Here is a 17,581-nt window from a genome sequence, read left to right as displayed (position 1 = left end):
CCCCGGCCCCCGCTGCCTTCGACCGCCTCTACCAGGGCGCCGTGAGCCTCCGCCGCGAGCAGCTCTACGCCTTCAACTACAGCCGCCGGCTCGGCCAGGTAAGGGTCCTCCCCCCCGCCTAGGCTGCGGGCTTTTTTGGGGGGGCGGGCACCTATGTGTTCCCCACCCTGCAACACCCTGTGCTGTTAGACGATCCTGTGTCACCAAGTCTGTTGCAGGCAAGACACTTGGACCATACTGAATCCCCGAGCCGTGTTAAATGGTGCTGGGCAGCACTGAGCTGAGGGCCTTAGACAATCAAAGGCAATGAGGGTTGAGAGCATGGGGGACTGGTGGCTCCTGAGTTTGGACCCGGTAGTCCCCTAGCAGCGGTGCAAGTGCAACATCCCACCAGCGGTGCCAATTTTAGGGGGGGCATGAGCACCCTCTGTGTTCCCTACCAGCCAGAGTGCTTGCTCTTGGAGGGGGGCACCCCCATACCTCCCCTACACGTTGCCTGTGGTTGAGCCAGCCCCCTGTTCAAAGCAGGACCAGCCCCAACTAAATCTGGGATAAGCAGCCCCTGGCAGGGGTGCCAGACGCTGCTGGAAGAAGGGATTTTGCTTGGTGTGCATGGATGGCAGGGAAGGGGCTGGGGCTGTGCTGCTGCAACAGGGATCGGGCCCCTTGCGGCTCCCCCACTGTCTTCCTCCCTCTTGCTGCATCTTAGAAGTTGAGGATACAGGTGTTCTTGGCGCTCTGCCCAAAAACATTGGCAACCCTGAACTAGATCATCCCAGCCAAAGTTTTGTCTAGCTGGGTCTTAAAAACCTCCAAGGATGGAGCTTCCACCACCTCCCTGGGTAACCTGTTCCAGTGTTTTGCTACCCTCCTGGTGAGAAAATGCTTCCTAATATCTGAAAAATCGTGCAGTAATTTTGGGTGGCTCCTGGAGCTCTTACTCCTGGATTGTCTGCACACTAATACCTTCAGGTGGTGTTAAACCCTTGCTTTGCAGCTCTAAATTATGACACTACAGGGCAGGATTATCTCAGAAGTGCGTTATGCAGTTCCTGTCCCATTAAGATGTGGCCACTCCCTGCAGATGTGCTGCCCAGGTTGAAGTCCTCCAGCATCCCAGGATTTGTCTCGCACCTGCCCACAGAGCAAGGCTAGCAGCCTTCCGTGGCTCCCCAGACCTCTAGTGGCAAGTCACAGCTGCTGCAGCTTCTAGTCCTGTCAGTGCTTCCCAGGCCTCTAGTACAGCGGTTCCCAATCTGTGGTAGGCAGACAACCTGTCAGTGGTACATGTTAACAGATTTATTATAATTACTTTATATGACAAAAATTTGCTGGTGGTACTTAAGGTTAAACTGAAAAATTTGCTGGCGGTACTTAAGGTTGTGCCGTTTTAAATTGGTGGTGCACAACCTCTTATGGGAACCGCTGTTCTAGTGGCCAGTCATAGCTGTGCAGGGACAGTCAGAGATGGTTTCTAGACTGGTAGTTTTTAACCTTTTTCTGAAGTGGTGTAACTTTGAGGCATTCAGAAGACATGTGGCATGAGTTAAGAAGTGGACACTTACCTTTTAAGTGCCATTTGTATGGTCTAAGTGTAATGTGTAACTTCACTCTTAGATTATACTATGTGCCTTTTGTCATGTGTTTTAAAACATCTTTACACCCCAAAGGATACCAGAATGGCCAGGTGTGCACACATGGCAGCAGAGGAAAAGATATCTAACCTAGACTAAATTTTCAGTGCTTTCTACTAACAGCACTAAGTGTTTGTGTTTGCTATCAAGAAAAAGTGGGACCTTTCAAAACAATCCTTTGCTTTGATTATGCTGCTGAATAGAAAATAATTTTGGCACCCTAAGGATTTCCCTTCTTCCCTCATGAATTTCCTTATATAATAAAACACATCCTACATAATAATGCTACAATCCTATTTCAGGGTTTTGCTGATGTTAGAAAATCAATTGGTCTTCTGAGTCCAGCCAGGAAGCAAACACCAAGTGCACATCCAAACAATAACCCTTACTAGCAAAAAGGACCTTTTGATAATTTGTTGTGCAGTGAGTTGTGCTTTCTCAGGTGCTATATTGCAGTGAGGAGGGATATTAGTGCAAATACATTTGAAGAGTCCTGCAGTCCCAGAAGGTCAACAAGCTCAGGGCTCTGTAGCTGTGTCCTGAAAGACTTCACTGCATTGTTCTTGTGAACTGAACTCCAAGGGACTTGCACTGAAGTCAGACCTATAGAGACAATCTCTGCCATGCTGCAAGATAGGGAATTGCTAGTATGTGAGGCTTAACTTCAGTTATACAATTGAACTTATTTTGAGGGCAATAAATTCTCTAACTGCTGCCAAGGATGCAGATGCCTGAAGGGAGAGGAGGGCATCTTTTGATATGAACACCAGTCTAAGGGGGGGTTGCTGGTTGGAGGAAGTCCTTGCTCTGAGCTGAGATCAACTTTGCAGACAGATTCCTTCTACAACTCATCAAGAGATGTACTAGTACAAGTCTCTTGGGAGCACTTCTTCTCCCCTTGTAAACTCAGGATGAGTGAACCTCAGTCATCTGAACAGTCTTAAAATTGTCATGGCACTGAAAGTGTAGGCAACTTTTGCCTCTTGGTTTCCTACAGAAACTTGTCTTAATAGTCATTCGCTGTTGCTGTTTCTTCCCTTCCCCTGGGTGCCTTTCTGTAACTAGTTAGCCAGGCTTTACTTGCAAGTAGCTAGTTACCCAGGTGTTCCTTACAAGCTTTCCCCCCTTGTCTGTCTGCCTCCCTTTTTAGAGTTAGTCTGGGTTCTAGCTTACTGGGTAGCAACAGCTATGGGGCAGGCACACCTGGAGACAAATTGCATGGACCAACTAATGCTACTTAAGGGAAGTCTTTGGGTGCAGAAGTACTTTACTCATGAAGGGCTGCTTGGGAACAAGGTGTTCTTAAGTGGCTTTTTTCTGAAGCAAGGAAAGGTCTAAAGTTTATATGACCCTAAACTCTGAGGTGCAAGGCTTCCTCCAGCCCTCCACCTTCACATCCTCCTCCCCTATCCCTTTCCTTTTCTCTGCTGTACAAAGTGGAAGGTGAACAAAGAAGTAATGATGATGAGACAAACATGAGAGCTAGCTGATGCCCCTTCAGCCTTTATGAATCCTCCAGTTACTTGTGCCTAGCAGGGGACTGCTGAGGAGGTTTGCATTCTTTCTTGCCCTTGCTGTAGTATCAGACTGGGATCAGGAACATCATACCCAGTTGGTTTTTCCACCATCTCTCTGGTACCTAGGAAGGACCAACGTCAGGAGACAAATGACTGCCTTTTCACACACTCCTTTTCTTTTCTGAAGGTGCGCTGAACCACATGCTGAGGGCAGGAGTAAGAGACAGTTTCCATAAGACCTACTTCTCTCTCTCACTCCTGTATGCTACCTCTCTTTCATCCCTTTCCTTGCTTGCTTTGGACCTGGCTGTAGAAGGGTCCTTTTTTTTTTTGCTGAGCTTCCATGTACCTTATTAAGGGAAACACTTTCTCCCATTGGGCTAGAGAGCCATAGTGCCCTTCTCTAAGAGAGAAATGGAGGCAGCAGCTGTGTTGGAGGCAGAAGTCAAGCCCTTTCCTGTAGAGGACCTTGACTGGAAAGGCACAAGAGAGAATAGCAGCCCTTTTATATTTCCATTTTGATGCTTAAGCAAAATAAATATTTAAGGAATGTTAGACCGGACTGGACTGGACTCCTGGATCACTGGGCATCTTTAAATGTGCTCTGGGGTAGGCAGCACTTTAATTAAAGTAGCTTTCAGGAGCTGTTCTAATTAAACCTCCCACAGCATCTTGTGTATTCAGTGTCCTGTGCTTCAAAACGGCAGTGAGGTCCCTTTTTAACTAAAGCTCCTCAAATGAGCTTTAGTTAAAGTGCCCTACGACCATTTTGAAGTGTGGGGATGCTGACTACATGAGATGCTGAGGCTGCTGGAGTGTGCTAATTGGAACGCTCCAGACTTGATTAATCAAGTCTGCTCTGACTTGTGCTAAATAACATGTGTTGGAGCAGGCATCGGGCATGTGTGTAGGTACCTACTAAGTCTAGTCCCTTGCTGCTGTCTCAGTCCCCTTCACAAACCAGCCAAGTCCCATCACAGGACTATGGGTGGTGTTTTGCCCCCATGGCTTCTGCTGGGAGGGATACAGTAGTTTTCTCACTGTGGGTACATCTACGCTACCAGCAGACTGCTCCATCCTGCTTCTGAGGAAAAAGCCCTCACCCACTTATTCCCACTCCATATGCATCGACCCTGCATACGAGGCAAAGTGGGTGCCCCTGGCACTGTGTACAAGGCCTAGGTTTCCAGGGTGCTCAAAAGCAACAGTTTGGGGCATCCCGGGGATGTCCTCATTGCCTCACTTTTGGGGTTAAAGTGTGTGTGGGGTGAATAGGTGGAGCTTGTCTTTGGCAGAGACACTGAGCTCTCTGCCTTCCCAATGCAAGTGTATGCTGTGAATCTGAAGGTGCACTGAGGTCTACACTACGTTGACCCAGCTGGTCAGGAGCTGACAGAATGATGCCTGTGCCTTCACTCTCTTCTGTGCTGTTGGCTACAGAAATAGGTTAACTATCATAGACAAGTGTAGTTAGAAGAAACCACTAGAGGTCATCTAGGCCAACCTCCTGCTTGAGGCAGGATCATCCCTGTTTAACCCATCTCATACAACTACTTGTCTAAGCTTTTCATAACATGACACAGTCAGCCCTAATGCATCTTGCCCAAAGATGCTAAAAGCCCTCTTACCTGCCACTGGAAAAGTAGGGGGATGAGGCCTCTCTGTCCTGCCACTGCAGTGCTTGTTAAAATGCCCTCAAGAGATTCAAGGAAGAAGGCCATATGCCTTCTGCTATAGAGGAAGACAAAACTCTAAGAGTCTGTACGAGTCTGATCATGGGGTAAAATTTCTTCCTGATTCCAAGTCTGGCCATTGATCCGACCCTCAGCTAAGGAGCAAGAAAGTCTCTCTAGCTGGGAATCTCCAGGTTTGAGTCCCAGAAGGAACATGTGCATACCCCAATCAAAATTCCCCAGTCTTGACTAAAGCCAACATCCAGTGCTTCTGAGGAAGTGGTGGTGGTGGTGGTGGTGGTGGAGAGGAACCCCTGACCCTGTAGCACAGGAGGATAAAAAAATCCTTCCCAGCCCCATGTGGCAACCAGCAAAGCCCAGGAGCATGGGAAGAAACAAACCTCAACATCAGACTGTCTGCATGTACAACCAGAACTCCCTTTTCTGTATCCCCTCCATTAACTTATCCCAGCTTCTTTAATTTTCTTTCAGAACTAAGCTGGGTGTGGAGCTTTGCTTTGTTTCGCTGCTGCTGTGCATGTTCATGTCCAAGACTTACCTGCTGTATGAAGCAGAGCTCTTCCCATCATCTCCCAGCAATCCGTGTGTGTGTGTGGGGGGGGGGGGGGGGCATGTTCCTGGGCATCTAACTCTTGCTCTGTACAATATAGTCCAGGCATAGCTACTTCTAGATCAGTGATGTTCAACCTTCCAGCCCTGTGGGCTAGATGAGTGGTGTGGGGTCAGTCAGTAGGCTGGATCTTGCATGGGGGTTGATCTATGTGTCTGTCCCCACATGTCCAGACCCAGCTGTGCACTAGGCTGACTCTACAAATGTGGGTCCAGCTATGTCTCAGTATGATCTAGCATTCAGCACCACATTATCTGGCCTGCAGAACTCCCAGGCGTCCATAAAATTAGCAGTATGGGAGCAGCAGTTAATTCTGCCATTGCTCCCCTGCCACTAAATTTCCAGACCCTTGGGGAGCCCCATGGACTGAAAGACATGGCTCTGTGGGCCAGGAGTTGAGCACCCCTGTTTTGGATCATACCTAACTTTTTTGAAAACCTTCAATGATGGAAATTCCACAGTTTCCCTAGGTAGTCTGTTCCACTGTCTCATTGTTCTAACAGTTAAGTTTTTCCTGGTATTCAGTCTAAGTCTACTTTGCTGCAGTCTTAAGCCATTGATCCATGTCCTGCTCCCTGCCCTAATGGAGAAAAGGTGTTCTCTGTTATCTTTACAGCAGCCTTTCATATATTTTAAAACTGCTATCATATCTTATTTGCATGCACAAATACTGGAGAATGATTGGCTAGGATGCAGTACTGCAAGTGGGATTACAGTAGACCAGTAGCTTTCAATCTGTGATCTGTAGACCCCTGGAGGTCTGCAGACTGTTTTAAGGAGTCTGTGAAAGATGACTATGAAAATAAAGTTTCAGATCCCAGAAAAGGCGTTCCATTTCCAAAGGGGTCTGCACCTCCATTCAAAATTTTTTAGGGGTCTGTAAATTGAAAAAAGGTTGAAAGTCACTGCAGTAGATCATAAGCTGAATGATGAGCCAACAGTGTCCTCTTGTTGAACGCAAAAAAGAAAAAAAAAGTCAGCAGTAGACTGGGTTGTATTAGCAGGAGTGTCACTTGCAAATCAAGGGAAGTGATTCTTTAACTCTATTCAGCACTGGTGAGACCTCACTTGGAGTTCTGTGTCCAATTTTCAAGAAGGATGTGGTCAGTTTGGAAAGAATCCTCTGTAAAACAACAAAAATGACCTGGACCTGGGTGGCAAGGCTGTGAGGAACGGCTGAAGGAACTAGGGTTAGCTGAGTCTAGAGAAGAGAGATTTGAAGGCTGCTATCAGAATTCCTCCCTAGTCTTCTCAAGGTTGGTGACAGGATGGAGATGGGATTTGCTCCATGACTGTAGGGAACAGGGCTAGAAATAATGGCCTCAAGCTTCAACAGGGGAGGTCTTTATTGGTGATTGTTTCCTGAGAGAATTTCTGATTATGATGGTGGTCACGCATAGGCACAGGCTACCTAGAGAAGCTGTGGCATCTTTGTCTATGGAAGTTTTCAAAACCAGTTTAGGTAGACACTTGGCTGGGATGGCTTAGTCTGGGATGATCCTAACTTGAGCAGGGGACTAGACCTCATGAAGTCCCTTCCAGTCCTACTTTCCTATGATCCCTTCTTAATTGCCTTTTCTGCAAACTGAACATGCTTTCTTGGGATGGACCCTTGATGTTTTTAATCTTATTGGGAGGCTGCTGTTGGTGCTAAGACGTTTAAGAAATCAGTAACTGAAGTTCTTGAGTTTGGAAGATCTGAAAATCTTGACCTAACATTGTATTATTTTGAAACAGGCATGTGTGTAGGTAAAAACATAGAATCAGAGAATAGGGGGAAGGGACCTCAGAAGGTCATCTAGTCTAGCCCCTTACTCAAGGCAGGATCATCCCTGACAAACCATACTAGACAAATGTTGTTTGACACCTCTGGGTTAGACACATAGCCTTCCAGCCAGATCTGACCTGCAAGGAGCCCTGTTCTCTGGATTTAGCTTGGTAGCACATGTGGATTTGACACTCCTGGTTTAACTTCCTCTTAAAAACATCCAAGGATAGAGAGTCTACAACTTCTCTGTTTCCAGTGGGTATGGTAAAGACCACAGAGGACACCATTCCTGCCCCAAGGAGCTTACAGAAGAGTTGTGTGTCTGGAAGGATGTCTCCTAGACTTCCTAATCTTGAGAGAGAAGGCTGAAAGAGCTATGACTTTAGTTTCCAAATACCTGAATGTTGATTATACAGTTGGATGGAGATAGACTGTTTCTCTATGGCTGTTGAGGACACAACTAGGAGAAATGGTTTTAAACTGCAACAGAGGAAATTTTACGTTGGGGGTTAGGAAGAGCTTTCTGACTGGGGGTGGTCAAGCACTGGAACAGGCTACCTAGGGAATCTCTAGGATCTCCTGGACATTTTCAAGAGCAGGTTAGGCACTTTGCTAGGATGGCTTAGCCTAGGGTGACCCTAGCTTAGCAGGGGGCTGAACTAGATGATCTCAAGAGGTCCCTTCTAGCTCCCCTTTCTTAAGGTCCTATGATCTTATTTTCAATGTAGTATTTGTACCAGAGACCAACTACATGAATCCCACAGCTGAAGGCTGTTCACTGTGCTTTTGCTGTCCCCACTCAGCTGCACTCTGAAGTTGGTAGCCTCCCCACTTATGTACCAGTTTGTTTAATGTTTAACTGTTGATGTGAAAATTAATAAAGGCAACAGTTGCACAAGTGCATTCTGGAAAAAGACATATGCAAACCACAGAGCCAGCTGTGTGCCATGCAGAGCTCCAGCCGGCAATTAGATATGTAAACATCTAAATAGTTTTCTTATTTGTAACAGTTTAACTGAGGATCTCGGGGCTTGGAAAAGGGCATTGGCTCAGAATCCCAGGTATCTTGTATTTTCTTTACCTTGTACTTTAAATCGTACCATGTAGGTAGGGAAATGTGCTAGAGCTGCTGTTCCTGCCCACTGGGCTTCCCTAGAGGATGGCCTGGAGTAGAAGAATCATTTTTGTTAAATCTGTGTGGGTTTTACTCTGCTGGCCAAATGGAGGAGGTGCCAGCAGACAAGGAGAACCTGTTTTGCTTCTCTGGGCAAAACGATGTCAAACTTGTGAGAGAACCTGAGCTGCTCCCTTCACCACCGTGAACTCTGCCAGTCACAGTTGACAGACTGGCTCCTAATAGTTAACTTGATAAAGCCCACGCACATTAGTCATACTGTACACTCTCATGTATTACCTGGGAAAAGCTCAGCTTCCCTGCTAAGATAAAATCAAGTGGCTGTAGAGCTAGAACAGAAGGGACAGTGGTGTGGAACAGAAAGTACAAACTTGCTGTCTTTCGGAGAGTTTGAACCAGCTCTCCAAGTTCAATAGGTGTAACAGAATTGGCTTGTAGTCTTTTTCTCTCTGCCTTCAAGGGAACAATCTCCTGAACTCTGTCCTTCACATTAAATTAACATTTCTACCATCACTAATCCCTCTACATATTTAAATAAGTCATAGGGCAGAAAAGGGGTTTTTGCTCTTATGTCATTTTGATGTTTCCTATTTCAGTGACTTCCTACTCTGATCTGTGTCCTTTGAACTGCTGGTAGCAGCCATGTTGGCTCTTACTGTTCTGCGGCTCAGCTGAGATTCAACTGAATTCTCTAGTTTCAGGTGCTTGAAAGCCAAGGCTGGCTGTCTCTTTGGGACACCTCCAAATGGGTGTGTTTCAGCATCTTCCGTAGATGTAGCTCCTGGTGCTGAAAGATGATTGCAGCTCTTAACAGCTTGTGTGTCTGTTTGCTGGACGTGTTCCCAGCCCAGTGGTTTGGCTTCCAGCCTTCAGTTTGTTGGGCCCATGACTAAGAGCTGTCATTATCAGCTGGACTGATAGTGCTTCAGGGTGGTGTCAGGGGAAGCTGAATATGCTGTAATAGGGACCACTTCTAAACCATGACAAATTACAGGGGACATGCTCATGTTTTCCAGGTTCTTATATTCTCACCCTCTCACATTAGATGGCTGCAGTAACTCCTGGTGGGAGCTCCTGACAGCAGGAGCTGCCATTTCCTTTTCCCCCCTGTATCCATGTACCCACCACTGCAAACATCCACACACAACCCTTGGGGCTGCACAGATCCCCATCATCATCTAATTATTGCTCCAGCAAGGCTTCTACTTCAGAGTTTTAATGACTGAGTCCATGTTTGTCCCATCACCTGCAAGAATTTAAGGTAAGATCCTTATGTTCATGCCCATCAAGAGAACAGATGTCAGACATTTTTCTAATGCTGTTACAACGGCAAGGATGGGTGCAGGAAAAAGTCAATATTTGTCTTTTTGTTTCTGCCTGGAGCACTGAGAGATCTTGCTCTTCTTTGGCTTTCTTGCTTCTCCACCCACCTGGAAATGCAGAAGCCACTGAAGTTCATTCATGTAGAATGCAAGAACACCCCAGTACATTGGCATCAACTTGGCTGGCCATGGCGGTGAAACTGGGCCACAACAGCTGCTCCAGGCTGCTTCCTCTGCAGATTTAATGCTGGGGGAGAGAGGAGCTGAATTCCCTCAACCAGTCAGCATCAGATCTACAGAGGAAATGTCCACTGGTCAGCTCTTGTGGCCCGCTTTCAGGGCAGTGCTCAGCCGTCAAACAGAATGCTCTCCATGCTAGGAGATTGTCCCTGCATCCTACCAGTGACTCCCTCAAATGTGCATGCTATTTGCTCCTTTCAGGAAGGCTCTCCATACCAAGCTTTGTGTGCCAGCTGCACCTTTTCATGTGGGGAGGGTTGCAGTGTGTTAGAAGTTGACTCCCTGCCCCAAAATGAAAACCCTTAACAGTGTGGTTGTTGCTGGAGTTATTAGAATCTACTAGATCCTCTTCCTTGTTGAGTAGATTCTTCAGCAGTTTTATGTTTTGAAAAGTTTCATAGTCCATGAGATTCAAAATTCCCTTTGTCCAATAATAATGTGTCCAAGGAAGAGGATTATTTTCTGTGCTGAGTAAGAGCTCTGTGCATCTACACATGCATATTAATGAGCAGCAGTAAACCCCAGCACATCTTGTACCAGAGTTTATTGCTCCCAGGCACCACGTTTACATGTGCACCTGGGATAGCAGCACATTGAACAGGGATGGAGCAGCCCCAGCTGGCAAAGGAGCTGGCGTGTCAACCTGCCAGCCTGGGGCTGCTGTGACCTGGCTCTGTGTGTGTAGAGGGGCTGGCTGGGGCACGAGGCTGCTCCAGTGCAGGGCTAGCCAGTAGGTAGCCCGCACACTGAACCACCTTCGTGCCCCAGCTAGCCAGGTCAGCATCTGTATGTGTGTTGGTGTGCACAGAGTTGTGGATTTTCCAGAAAATTTTGAATTGGAAAATTTGCCAATGCCCTAAATAGAGCACAATCTAATGTAGCATGTTTATTTGACTTATATTTAGTAAACAAAACTAAAAAGTACCCCCGTGTTAATTTCATGTCCCAATAGCCACAAGTATTTGAACTGAAATATTTGAGTAGGAAAAAAAAATTAAATACAGCACACTTAATGTGGTTTAAATGTTATATTCAAATGAATTCAAAGCTTTATGGGGAAAGAAATTATTTTTATTGGAATGCTTGTAAAAATGTAAAGACAATGTACCATAGCGCGTACTTCCTTAACATTGTTTGTTTAAATTTAAGGAAAAAAAGGAGGCACTGAAAACCTGACACTAATTTTAGCACACCCAAAGAACTGTGCATGATGTGCCGTGCTTTGGTTTTGATTTGACTTGCGCAGCCAGTTAGGTGAATTCATAACTTGATTTTTGGTTTGGATTATTATGTGAGTATATTTACCCTCCTGCTTACAAATCAATAAAACATATATGCACTCTCTCACACAATTCCTAGGGATAATCGCCTGAAAAACAATTACAACTTTGAAACTGCTAAGCTTGCCTAATATTGTATTGACATCCAATTCATTCTTATTAATTACTCTTATGAAACAATTTTTAGAAATAGGAAATTTCCCATGGAAAAATAAAACACTGGAAAATTTTCCACCCCACAATTCTGGCTGCTCATGAAAAGACTCTGCAGCAGGATAGTACTTGTATTTACAAGTATTATCCTGATGGGGAGTTTATTACTTTCCTGTAGCCTAATAGGGTTGCATGTGTAGATGCTGAGATTTTACTGTGGAGCTAATTGGGCAACTCTGCAGCAAATGTCTTGTGTGGATGCACCCTGTATTTTTCAGCTAGAATTCAGTCCTTCCTGTGTGGCAGGTAGTACTGTTTCCCCCTTTGATAGGAGGGTGATAACAGTTATTGTGTCAATTGAGGGGTCCTTCTTCTATTTTTAATTGCTCTCTGTCACAGGAGGGTATTTGGTCAGCTAAGCCAGTAACTATAATTGCTCTGCCTTCTGTTCTTTCACTTGTCCTTTTCTGTACAGAATGCAGTCAAAGATACTTAAAAGAACCTTGAGGCAGATTCACAGGGAAAGACAGGAATCAGTGTGGGCTCCACTTTGCAATTAATTATTTGCTCTGTTAAGGGGTGTGATGGTACAAAGGAACCTATATAATCTAGAAATAAAAGCAGACCTATAAGGGTGTAAGGTAGGCTAAGGACAATATGCCCTAAAAGCAAAGAAATGCTGAGTTGTGGGTACTGCACTGTAATGCTTATGCCACACACTTCCACTGCTCTGGATCTCCAAAGCCATTTCTTCTTCTGCCAACCCCTCCAGTGGCCCCGCCATCAAGTTTTTCTATACTATAACGTAAAACCAGAGGTGGATCCCACTCCCAAGAGGAGTGAGAACAATTGCTTGTTTCCCTCCCTTCATAGCTGCGTAGAGGGCCTACCTCTTTGTTTCTTGGCTTTCCAACAGATGTACTCTTATCTTCACAGACCCATTAATGTAAAAACCAAATGTCCCTAAGCTTGCTACTTGATGGCAGGGACGGGAGGGAGAGCTTGTTGTCATGGTTTAAGCAAAGGGAGGCATTGTGTTACCATGGCTTGAGGCCTTAGGAGCACCTGGCTGCATGGGAACCCTGCTTGTGCACCTTGCCAGCTTCTTGAACAAAGCTTCTGCTTCTGCAGTTTCCTGGGCTTTGTATATTATGAGGATTTTGGCAAGATGGGGGGTGGTCCCTGCTTGCTCTTTGGTGGGTGGGGGAGATGGAAGGAGCAGAGAGGGCTGTAGTAGGGATAAGTTGGACTGCCCATACAGGCAAGAGGGTGGTAACACCAGCACAGAAGGGCCCCTTAATGGGCCACTTGAAATCCCCGGTGTCTCTCTTTGGTTTTTCTTTCAGATAGCTCCATCTGGGTCTATGCCTCTCAGAACCAGGTCCTGTCGCTGAGGATGCAGGGAGAACAACATGGCTTCTTTCTTTCTTTTGTGAACACCCCTAGGATCAGCCAGGGATTGAACCTGTGATTTGTACCTAGTCTGAAAGCCTTCCTCTCTCCTTCAGGGATGTATTTGGTAGCCACGTTGGTCTGCAACAAAAAGAAACGTAAAACTCTAGAACTGTTGGTTCAGAGATTTATAACTTTTATTAGACCAACTAAGACATCGCAAAAAACAAATCTTTTTCTGCAAGCTTTTGGGTATGCATGCCCTTCCTCAGGCTCAGGGAAGATTAAAGATGGTAAAAAAATCCCCATAGGTAGAAAATACGCATTTTCCCTCTCCTGCCCAACAGAACAGCCAGCACAGCTTGAACAGCCACCCCTGCCACAATGAGCAGGACCCTGTTCATAGCAGCTTCCCTCTAGGACTCAGCCCTCTGCCATCATGAGGCACCTCTGCATCCATGCTCTAACTCCTCCTTCCTTTGAGTACCTTGTAAGGGCCCTTTTGTTCCCTTAATGGGAAAGCAGTCTTTGCCTTGTGATGCTGCCCTACAAGCACAGAGCACTTCTAGCCATGTCTCCTCTCTTGCTGCTGCTTATATTTGGTGCTGGAGAAATGCTGCAGCCGCCTCCATGCTATTCTACAGGCAGGAGGGGAACAGAGGAGGTGCGTGCTTGTTGGTCCCTGCAGTGATGCTGAGTAGAAACCCTTTCTAGTCTGAACAACACAGATTCGATGGAAGTGTAATCTGGCAGAAGCCTGTGCTTGGAAGGAGAGGTTAATTCCACTGACTTTAGATAACATTGGAATGAATAATTTATTGAATTACAAGAGCAAAAGAACTTGGAAGGCTGTTTGCAGTTGAGCCTGTGCAAAGAAGATGGTGTGTGAGGCAAGTTCAGGGTTGTCTACATTTGAAAAGCCTGAACTTCTGGAGGCAGAGTCAGGACTCCCTCCTGGAATGGGACCTCGCCTGCTCAGTACTGCACCAAAGGGCCCAACCTGAAACCTCAAAGAACAAAGCCATTGTGCAGGGGGAGGTACAGGTGCCATTTCTCTGTGCTTACTCATCTCTTCTCTTTGTCTGATATTTTCAAGAGCAGGCAGAAGGAGCACTGGTGACAGTACACCTCAACCACTGCTTTTTTTCCCCTCAGGTTGGCTAGCAACTCATTGTGTGACCTGTGGCATGCCTGTTCCCTTCTGCGTACCTCATTTCCTGTACCTGTAAAGAACAAATAATATTTACCTACATAATGTGCACCCATTGCAAAGGATTCCAGAGCATTTCCCTCTCTGCGTGCTGTGTACCTTCTGCACGGGAGACCTGTGTGCTCAGACTAGGGCAAAGGCTTTATTGCTGTACTATCTTACAGTAGCGCTGCCACACCCAAGTTCCTTGTCAGCATAAAGGATCCTCTTATGCAAGGTGCTAGACAAACATGGGGATACACGGTCCCTGAGCCAGATAAACTAAATCATACATTTTAATGTTATGCTACGTGTGCAGTGGGTGAGAGTAGTAAGCAGTAATTGAACTGGAAGCAGACAAGGAGATAGTGGGTGATAAGGAGTTAATAGCCATCAAGGTGGCAAACAGTGAGAGTTGCCCAGGGTGTGTGCTAGCAGCCTTTTTCAAGGGAGCACCATACCATGTCCTGGAGAGGAGAGTGACAGGGAGGAGGGGACCTGGAAATGCTTGCTGGAAGATGGTGAAATGTAGATTGTTCTGTAGCATTTCAGGTTAGGCAGGGCCTTTTGTGTGTGTGGCTCAGGCAGTGTACTTCCGCCTCAGTAGGCATGGCTTTTTTTCATTAGGTTTCTGGGAACAGGACACCAAATATAAAATGGTACATCAGCTGAGCATAGTCAGTAATGGGTCCTGAGTCTTAAGGGGCAGTGAAAGGAAGGTGGCTGAGTAGAAGGATAGTGCTTGGTGCTGTCATTAAAAGCTGTTGAATGAAAAATTGAATCTATTATTAATGTGAGACCTCCCAGACTTGTTGGGGAAACTAACAATAATCAGTGGTCCTTTTCTGATCTGCTGCACTCTGGCGGAGAAGTCCTGGGGTCCTTAACTCTTGAAGCTTTGTCTGTGGGCAGATACTGTTACAAAATGCTCCTGTGGCAGGGGTAGAATTGGGAATACATACAGTGCAGTAAAAGCCAAGATCCTTCTCCTGTGAACCTGCCAGTTTTGAGTGGCTGGCATTCCTCCAGGACATATTATCCTGGAGCAGCACTAGTTTGCTCTGTAATTAAAATTTAAATTGCAGCTGAATCTCTCCTGTAGTCATAGTTTTCCCTCTTCCCTGCCCAGCCCCACAGGTTAGCTGCATCTCAGAACTTTCACATGCTCTTGTACACAATAAATGTGACCCTGGCTAAATTTCATCACTGCAATTTGTGGTTTGCACAATGCAGCTGCACCAGTGACTAAAACTGGGACCACTTTGTCAACAAGAGTCGCAATGAAATGGGTGACTCTTCACCTCATTTGGATATAAGGGAAGTGGGAAGGGTTCTCTACAGATAGAAGAGCTGAAGTAGTAACCCTAAGACCATCTGTTATCTGATGGTAAATTCCGTTTTTTATTAAAGGAAGAGGTCACTTTGGACTTCATGCACTGTTTGGAAAGTATTTGTTGAGCAAGTTGTAAAAGATGTCTGACCACAAATCCTCTTATCCATGTTTTGACGCACCCTTTCAGCAGAATGTTGGCGGGGGGGGGAGGTTATATGATACAAGCAGGGTGGATAAAAATCAACAATTAAAAAAAATGTAAATCAGATTTTTTATTTAATCATATTTTTTGTTAAATTGATTTTAAAAAAACAACTTATATAAAGATAGTTAAAATTTAAAACTCAAAGTTATCATCATGGTATAGGAATTATAACTTCTAATTATGTACTATTTGAGATGCTATATTCATGTAACCTTTTTAGAAACGTTTTATAAATAGGTCACAACAGGCCATGGCCTATATTAAAGGCCCAGTCTTGTGGGTTTCCCAGAGAATCCTCTATAGATTAGTAAAGATTAAAGAAAACCACTGTACCCAATGGGAATCAGTGCTCGGTCTAGAAGATCCCGTTAAGCATCTCTGTGATGCTTAATTTTGGTTCTCAGACTGGGCTTGTCTCCAGATAAAACATCCTTGTTAATAGCAGTACAGGCAGTCCTCGACTTACAACATTTCAAGTTACACCATTTCACACTTACAATGTTTATAAATTGATACCCTGTTTCAACTTTACAACACCATTTTCGACTTTATAACACTTGATCTGATGTGACTCTACGCCAGTGAACAAGTTCACTGCATCACTCATCTCCCAGAGACCATCTGTCCAAACTATCTTGGATACTTTCTTTAAGAAAGCAGCCAAGACTCCTGAGAAGACTCCAGCCAAGAACCCTTCAAAAAGTTCAACCAAGAGCCCTTCAAAAAGTCCAGCAGTCACCTCAAAGAAGTCCTTCCAAATCAATATGATTGTTATTTACAATATAAATACATTATTGTAGCTATATTAATCATTTATAATTGATCAAGTACAAAATTATGGGGCATTTTTGGTGAAAATAGGGTATCGGGCCTTGGTTCAGGAACCAATCCCCCATTTATAACATTTTCTTATGAGAAAATTGGTTCTGAGTGGCAACATTTTGACTTAAGACATGGTTTTCAGGAACCAACTGTCGTAAGTCTGAGGACTGCCTATATATGGAGATGAGAGAGAACAAATTTGATTACCTACCCATCTGCCTTCTTGTCTCTCTGAAGTTTGTGTACAAAGTCAAGCCCTTACCTCTCTCTAAAACTGCAAAGTTTCAAGAAGTTAAAAGAATAAAGGATATCAAGCAACAAGAACGCACTTTTTGTAGAAAATGGTGTTTAAATTGAGGCATCCTGACCCGTGATTTAAATTGATTTGATTTAAACCGCGCACTTCCTGAATTAAGTGGAGATCCTGTATCTCAGCCAGGAACCTCCTGGAACGGTCCATCCTGGCTGACTGTTCCTCCCAGCAGATGTCTGGGTAATTAAAAACACCCATGACAACTACATCTCTTGCCTTAAGTGCCTCTGCGAGCTGGCCTGAAAATTCCCGGTCCAGCTCCTCCCCTTGGCTGGGGGGTCTGTAGTAGACCCCCACCGTCAAATCACTCTCCCCACGGACCCCTTGAATCTTAACCCAGAGCACTTCAGCCTGCCCTTCCTCTGACTCCATTCTGCTGGTAGAGGATGTGTAGTACTCCTTGACATACAGTGCCACACCCCCACCTTTCCTTCCTTCTCTATCCCGCCTGTAAAGCCTATAGCCCCTAATGCTAACTGCCTAGTTGTGGGACGAATCCCACCATGTTTCTGTTGGCCCTATGACATCTGGGTTTGAACTAGCTATTTTGAGGGCAAGTTCCTCCTGTTTGTTCCCCATACTGCAAGCATTGGTATATAGGCATTTAAGGCCTTGCAAGACTGTGTGTGCCACTCCCCGATTAGGGAGACTGACTGGACCCCCGTTCCTTACCTTAGCACTCCTTGCCTTTGTCACCTGTCTTGCTCAGATGGCGTCTCCTCGTTTTCCTGCAGCCCCCACCCCCGGCGAGTCTAGTTTAAAGCTCGCTGTACGAGATCAGCCAGAAACATGGTGGGATTCGTCCCACGACTGGGCAGTTAGCATTAGGTGCTATAGGCTTTACAGGAGGGACAGAGAAGGAAGGAAAGGCGGGGGTGTGGCGCTGTATGTCAAGGAGCACTATACATCCTCTGCTAGCAGGATGTGGTCAGAGGAAGGGCAGGCTGAAGTGCTCTGGGTCAAGATTCAAGGGG

The 17,581-nt window shown here is 45.6% G+C and overlaps 1 protein-coding gene across 1 annotated transcript in view; it reads left to right on the top strand.

The window, feature by feature from the left end:
* Window positions 1–6: 6 nt before the first annotated feature.
* SIDT1 (SID1 transmembrane family member 1) overlaps window positions 7–17,581 on the top strand; it is a 58,289-nt gene continuing 40,714 nt past the window's right edge. The window contains exon 1 of the mRNA XM_019548534.1: window positions 7–98. The gene's annotated coding sequence lies outside the window, so the exon portion shown is untranslated. The remainder of the gene's footprint in view (window positions 99–17,581) is intronic.

This window comes from Crocodylus porosus, unplaced genomic scaffold (genome assembly GCF_001723895.1).
Source record: "Crocodylus porosus isolate Cpor-Errol unplaced genomic scaffold, CroPor_comp1, whole genome shotgun sequence".
NCBI lineage: Eukaryota > Metazoa > Chordata > Crocodylia > Crocodylidae > Crocodylus > Crocodylus porosus.
Note: the sequence above shows the minus strand (reverse complement) of the source record. Positions and strands in the feature narration are given on the sequence as shown.